Source organism: Ruditapes philippinarum, unplaced genomic scaffold (genome assembly GCF_026571515.1).
Source record: "Ruditapes philippinarum isolate M1 unplaced genomic scaffold, ASM2657151v2 ctg2878_1_1_1_1, whole genome shotgun sequence".
NCBI lineage: Eukaryota > Metazoa > Mollusca > Bivalvia > Venerida > Veneridae > Ruditapes > Ruditapes philippinarum.
In genome coordinates this window covers 124466-131144 of record NW_026856901.1, presented here as the reverse complement: position 1 = coordinate 131144, position 6679 = coordinate 124466, and the positions used below count along the sequence as shown (strand labels likewise).

General features: G+C 32.1%; 1 long non-coding RNA gene across 1 annotated transcript; it reads left to right on the top strand.

Moving 5' to 3' along the window:
* Positions 1-1701: 1701 nt before the first annotated feature.
* LOC132748076 (uncharacterized) lies at positions 1702-5187 on the top strand. The gene is made up of 3 exons (XR_009628205.1): positions 1702-1792; positions 2906-3051; positions 4483-5187. It is a non-coding gene; the product is annotated as an uncharacterized LOC132748076 (long non-coding RNA).
* Positions 5188-6679: the final 1492 nt, after the last annotated feature.

Below are 6679 nucleotides of genomic sequence, written 5' to 3'. Positions count from 1 at the left end.
GATTTCCCGATATGGTCAACTTTTTTTAAAACAAGACATATTTTCATATCTTTACGTGCAATAGATATTGAGCTGTCGATATTCATTCAGGATAAACAAATATTAAACAAGATTGCATTTGTGAAAAAAGCTATGCCACAGCATTAATACAACTTTAAATAGTAGTGTAGGAACATATTTATTTGGTTTCTATACATTTGAAGATTGTCATAATGCATAGATCCCTGACCTATCTAATTCTTAATATCAGATTAGTGGTTAAATCTATTGTTATTCAAATAAAAGATCAGAGTAGGAATACATCAAGTCTAAACATCAAAGCTCTATGCCAAGTACCTTCAGTCAAATTCTTTTTATTCATTTTTTACTATATGTACATAATGAAAACCAATGACGCCCGGGCGGAGCCAATATTAACCCCTGGGCTATAATTTGAACAATCTTGGTAGAGGTTCACTTCTCATGCCAAATATTTAACCTCTAGCCTTTGTCAATTCAATTGGGCAATTTTAAAGTAAAGGGCATAATTAAAACAAATTTACTATAGATGATATCGTGTAACAAATATTAAAGCTCTAAGCCTTGAACCTTCAGACAATAAATTTTCTTGTTTACTATATGTACATATTGAAAATCAATGACCCCCGGGGCGGGCCAATTTTGACCCCAGGGCTATAATTTGAACAATCTTCGTAGAGGTGCACTACACAATGTTTCATGCAAAATATCTAACCTCTAGCATGTGTCAATTGCTAGAAGAAGTCTTTACTATATACATACAAGGAAAACCTTATATGACACATGAGCCCCAGGCGGGGTTGATTTTGTCACTATAGGAAAATTTGAACAACTTTAGTAGAATACCTATAGGCAATAACACATACCAAATATCATACCTTTAAGTCTTGTACCTGCAGACAAGAATGTATTTTAAGTTTTTGCTATTTGTACATAAAGTGAAAATCAATGACCACCGGGCGGGGGCGATTTTGACCAGAGGTCTACCAGACAATGCAACATATCTAAGCTCAAGGCCTTTTGGTCTTTACAAGATGATTTTTTAAAAATTATCCTTATAGTTGCTTATTATAAAACCAGATTTCTGCATGGAATGAAATTCTTTGAACAACTTTGGAAGCCCTTCACCCAAGGATCAATCCTGTTTGGTTGAAATTCGACTAGTGGTTTTTCAAAAGAAGATTTTTTCACTATATAATCTATAGAACACACGATCAAACACACGCACACACACACTCAAGCACGCACGCACGCACACACACACGCAAACACACACACACACACTGGTGAATCGCTATATGTCACCGCTTCGCAAATGGTGCGGTTGCATAAAAATATTAAAGTTGCGAGATCGACAACTTTGTGCCAATGAAACTTCCAAATCTACCAAGATTAAACAATAATTTTGCTGCATTTTTTGGCCATTTTTTCAACTATTGAATGGTGATTCTTGAGGGACTATGTTGAAGTACTTGCAAAATCGTATTAAACGATTGAGTTTTGTATTTCTATAGGAGGAGATTATTTTGAAAGGTTGAAATAGAAATACTATAAATACTTTATAAATATTTATTGACTTAATTACAATAGATAACGATACACCTTCATAAAAGTTGACATATTTTATATATATTATATCTGTAAATTTAGTGTTAGGTTTGCTCTTATTACGATTAACAATTAACAATAGATATGATGTGATGGAATATTTCAGGATCGGTATGACATGAAGTCTTCTGGACAAAGAGACCGTAAAAACAGACGACATGCTATGGTAAGGGGTTTACAACATCATTTTATTTCCACAAACAACAGGTGTTAAGTGGTGTGTAGCAGCTGTGAAATGTTGTTTCGTCGTTCATCTCAGATATGCTACTTGGAATTTTTGATTTGAGAGACGTTGCAACTTTTAGGGTTTTTTATTCGTTTGGGTCAAACAAATAATGGTAGCGAAATTTCAGACCCTAATATGCTTATTTGCAAAAACCGAAAGTCGTCCGAGCTCCTCGAAGCAGTTTCTTCCCTCTAGAAGTACATTAAAGCCGATAAATTAAGGGGAGATTACTGCGTAAAGATTGTCAAATAACGGGCGCATTAATTTTTTAAATATGATAAACAAGATCAACAAGGAAAGGCGGCGTCCAATGAACGGGGACTTCCCGGGACTTCAAGCCTTCCCGGGGAAAAAAACATAGCTCCCGATTGGTCGAAGATTTCTAATATTGTGTAATTCTTTACATGTATACATGATTATTTACATCAGTGTTTAACAAAAGGTTTACCGTGACCAGAATATCCCGAAATTAATGAGGATTACATAGCTTAATTTAAAATAATGAGGTTTTCTTCATTATTAATAACTTCCCGGCGGTCGAGGGGTTACACGCTCTTTTAGAAAGCGTTAGGTCTGGAGTTTTAGATCCCAGTTAGGGCAACTCACGTTTAAAGCCAAATAAACATTGAATTGAATGTGTTGCAATTAGCCTCTTGCCAATTTACTACTGTTATAACACTGGAAACAGCATTTGGTGGCACTATACAAAAGCAAATAGGATGCAAATTTATTTCTGAGTCTGAGATCAGCGCTATGTCATCCGCGTAGAACAGTGTAGATACCATCATAGAACCAACGTTAATTCCAAGCCCAAGACTATTAATTTCGTGAATGAGGTCATTTGCAAACACGGACCAGAGCGTCGGTGACAACGTACGCCCCTGCTTATTTAATGTATTAATTTTAATATCTTATTTAATCTATTTTTATAATCCACACAATGTTTACATGCGCACGTACGACGTTAAGGTGCAAACCAATCCACAATTTCTTCGATATGAATTTAAGCGGGATTAAAAGTATTAAATGTTTTTAATCATTTTTTGACACCAGAGAAAGGGGTCTCGCAAGCGTGACAGCAGCAGTGACAACAACAGTGATAGCAACAGTGGCAGTGGCAGCGGTAGTGACAACGACAGTGATAGTGAGAACGATAATGAAAACGACAGTGACAGTGAAAGCGAAAGCTAAAGAAAATTGTGTGTATATATTTTGCATAACATTTAGCAAAAAATATCTCCTTTTAATATTATCTTGTTCTTTTAACTAATGTTAGAATAATACAAAAGTTGAAAGTCTTGCTCATATTATGTTTTCATTTTTCGTAAGCTTGAAAGGTATTTAATGAAACGTAAAAAAAGCCATACAGAGGTCAATTACACGATGGACCGCTCTTTATTCATGAATATTGTATATATATTATATACATGTATCAAAATAATGGATATGCATGTATATGACATAAATGAATGTCGTTTTCTAAAATACTGGTAGAATGATTTTTACACATACTATACTTTCCTACTTATATTGTCCAAGTGAGTGAAAAAACATTGCTGTTTTATTGTCCCAGACTGTAAATATTGATTTTTATTAAATGTATACAAATTATCTCTGGATGACCATCTTGCTTCATTATACAGTGTAACTTCCGAATTCCGGAACTTCTGAAATCCGGAAACTTCTAAATACCGAACAATTTTTTCGGTCCCGATTTTTTCCCTTCTATTTTTCTATTAATATAATACTTCTGAATTCCGGAACTTCTAAATTCTGAATTCCGGACGATATTTTCGAAAAATTAGAGTCAAGTCAATGCAATTTTACCTCCAAAAACCGGAAATATCCAAAGGTGTGAAATACATTGTAAACCCTGCAGGAAGATTTAATCTCCCTATCGATTGTTTATTTATTAGCGGTGACCGTGTAATTTGACACTCGTTAAAATCACAAACTGTGAAATTGTATGTTTGAAGTGATGCGGTTAATCAAAGTAATTTACGGCGGTCAGTTAATTTGAAGTGTTTATTAGCGGATTAAATGACAATTTATTGGACAATGTATGCATCAAAAGTCTTTAGGGATTTTATAGCATTTGATGTAATAATTAGTTAACTAGCATCGGACGATATGTAAGTTTATGCAATTTACAACATTTCTACAAACTGATAGAAATTCCGAAGCATTTGCAAGTAAGATAAAAATGTATTCTTTTCATTCACATCTTTATCTTGATTAAAAGACTATTATATATGATATTACAGTAAAGGCCACTTCTTCCTTGACATTTAGTGATATTAAGTGGCTTAGTCTTGTCCGCATTTTCATAAACCTCTGAATTCCGGAAACCTCTGAAATCCGAACTTTTTGACAAGTCCCATGGGTGTTCGGTTTTCGGAAGTTACACTGTAGTTAGTTAAAACTATCGCGAATAGGGCACTGATTTATTTACCGTATATGTATATAAAACTATCGCGGATAATACAATGATTTATTTACCGTATATGTATATAAAACTTTCACGGATAAGGCAATGATTTATTTACCGTATATGTATATGGGAAAAAAAACTTTAAACTTGTTCCCGATTAAAACCCAAAATTGATTGATTTTATTTTTCATTTTCACAGACGTGGCCGAGGGTGACCATCTTCATAGACTCCAAGAATTCAAAGTGCTTAGAAGCTTTGTCTGATGTGCACAGTGTTAAGAATAAAGTTATGTTAACCGGCTAACTAACGGAGTTTTCACTTATTTTTCTTAAATATAACAAGTTACTTGTATTGTGGATATATTAATTATTGCTGATTATTCTCATTTTTTATACAATGTTGACTGATATACAAATATGTATAATATTGTTGTTGTATTTTTAACAAATAAAATTTAATAGCAATTGGTTGATATATGAGATTAACATAACTGATTATTTAATTTCGAAAATAAATATTATTTTCTGGTTAACTTTTGTTATGATGGGGGAAATTTAGCAAATGATACAAATGCATAAGGCTGATAAACAAGTTATTCTATTCACAGATACATTTAGAATGTTGCAAAAAAGATCTTAACACAATAAATTGACCATGTTATTGTGTTTTGTTTCAAATATATATGCAATTTTGAACGCATGTTAATATAAATATTCAAAAGACTGTTTGTTTCAAGCACGAAGTGAAATCACAATGACATTTAATATAATTATGTATAATTTACAGTTGTGGGTATGATAAAGTACTGACTTGTGAAATCATTGTATTAAACATGTATATATCATCCTAACATTTGCTTGCTATATCGAAGTTAAACGAAGCAATAAATATTAATCTTAATAATGTGTTTGTAAAACTGTAAATGTGCCATAATATTGCTTTAATTCAGATTTAGGTAAATGACTGTTCATGCTTTTCTCCGTTTCTGTCTTCAAAAAAGATAAGAAGCCTGGAAGATCTTCATATAACCCCATCTTTATTTCAATTCTATTAAATAAAATATATTTGCAAATTCTTAACATGATTGACAGTACATTTTGTTTTATTTTGACAGCTCCTTTTCGTTTCATTTGTACATTTTTCATTTTTGTATTATGTTATGCTTTAATTTAGTTAACATTGCATAATTAGCAGTGTACTGTATTGCATAGTTGATTTGCTATATAAATAGATCATTTAAACAAGCGGAAAAGAAAATATAACAACAATCACTTTTATTAGAAGCCACGTCACAATAGTAACAATATGACTGATTAGCATTTAGAAAACTACCCGATGAAGGAAAAAATACCTAAATACTTACTATCTTTAACTATTTCAAGATTTAAACCTCCTAGATGAAATTTAAAGTTTTCTGGGTTATTAGTTCCAAACACAATAATCTTAGTTTTAGAAATACGGTCATATCCATTCTAAACAATACTGATTAAAATCATTAAGTAAATTTTGAAAAACAGGTTCGTTTTCGCTTATAATGACAGTGTCGTCGGCATATAATTGGTACAAATAATTTTAAGTATGTAAGCACATTGTCCTCAATGTTTTCAATATTAATGCCTTGATTATTGCGAGACAAATGCTCTTTTAAGTCATTATGGTATATAGAAAATAAAATTGGGGACAAATTTTCCCATTGACGGACGACACAGTAACTCTTGCAAAATGGAGATATAGTATTGTTAATAGAATCACAAGATTTAATGTCTTGGTACATATTATAATTATATTATTTGTAATAGCTTGCCATTAATGTCCGTTTTAAGTAATTTTCCCCAGAGGCCTATACGCCATATTTTATCAAAAGTGGCTGAAAAATCAATAAATGAACAAAACAGTTTTTTTTTCTTTTTTGTTTAAGTTTATCAATGAGAAATATTAAGATGAACACATGATCGGTGGTTGAATACTTTTGCCTAAATCCGGCTTGGTTCTCGTTTAAAATGTTATTGCTGGTTATTCTTTCATTTAATACCGCCATTAAAAATTTACCTTATCAACTAAGTAAAGTTATTGGCCTATAATTCATGGAGTCATGTGATGAACCTTTCTTTTTATATAACGGGGCGATAGTGCCGATTAGGCAACAATCAGGTAGTATTCCCGAATCAAAAATTTTATTTAAAAAATCGCACAAAAAGGGAACCATCAACTCTTTTGTGCTTTAAAGGTATTCATTATAGATGAACTCTTGAGGAAATGCTGCCTTTAAATCATTAGTTATATCAATAATTTTTATTAGTTCTTCCTTTGAGATTTTACAGTTCAAAATTTCGTTTTGATTTAAATTGGCCTCTTGCATGTCAAAGTTGATTTTGCGAAAAATGTGCTAAAAATG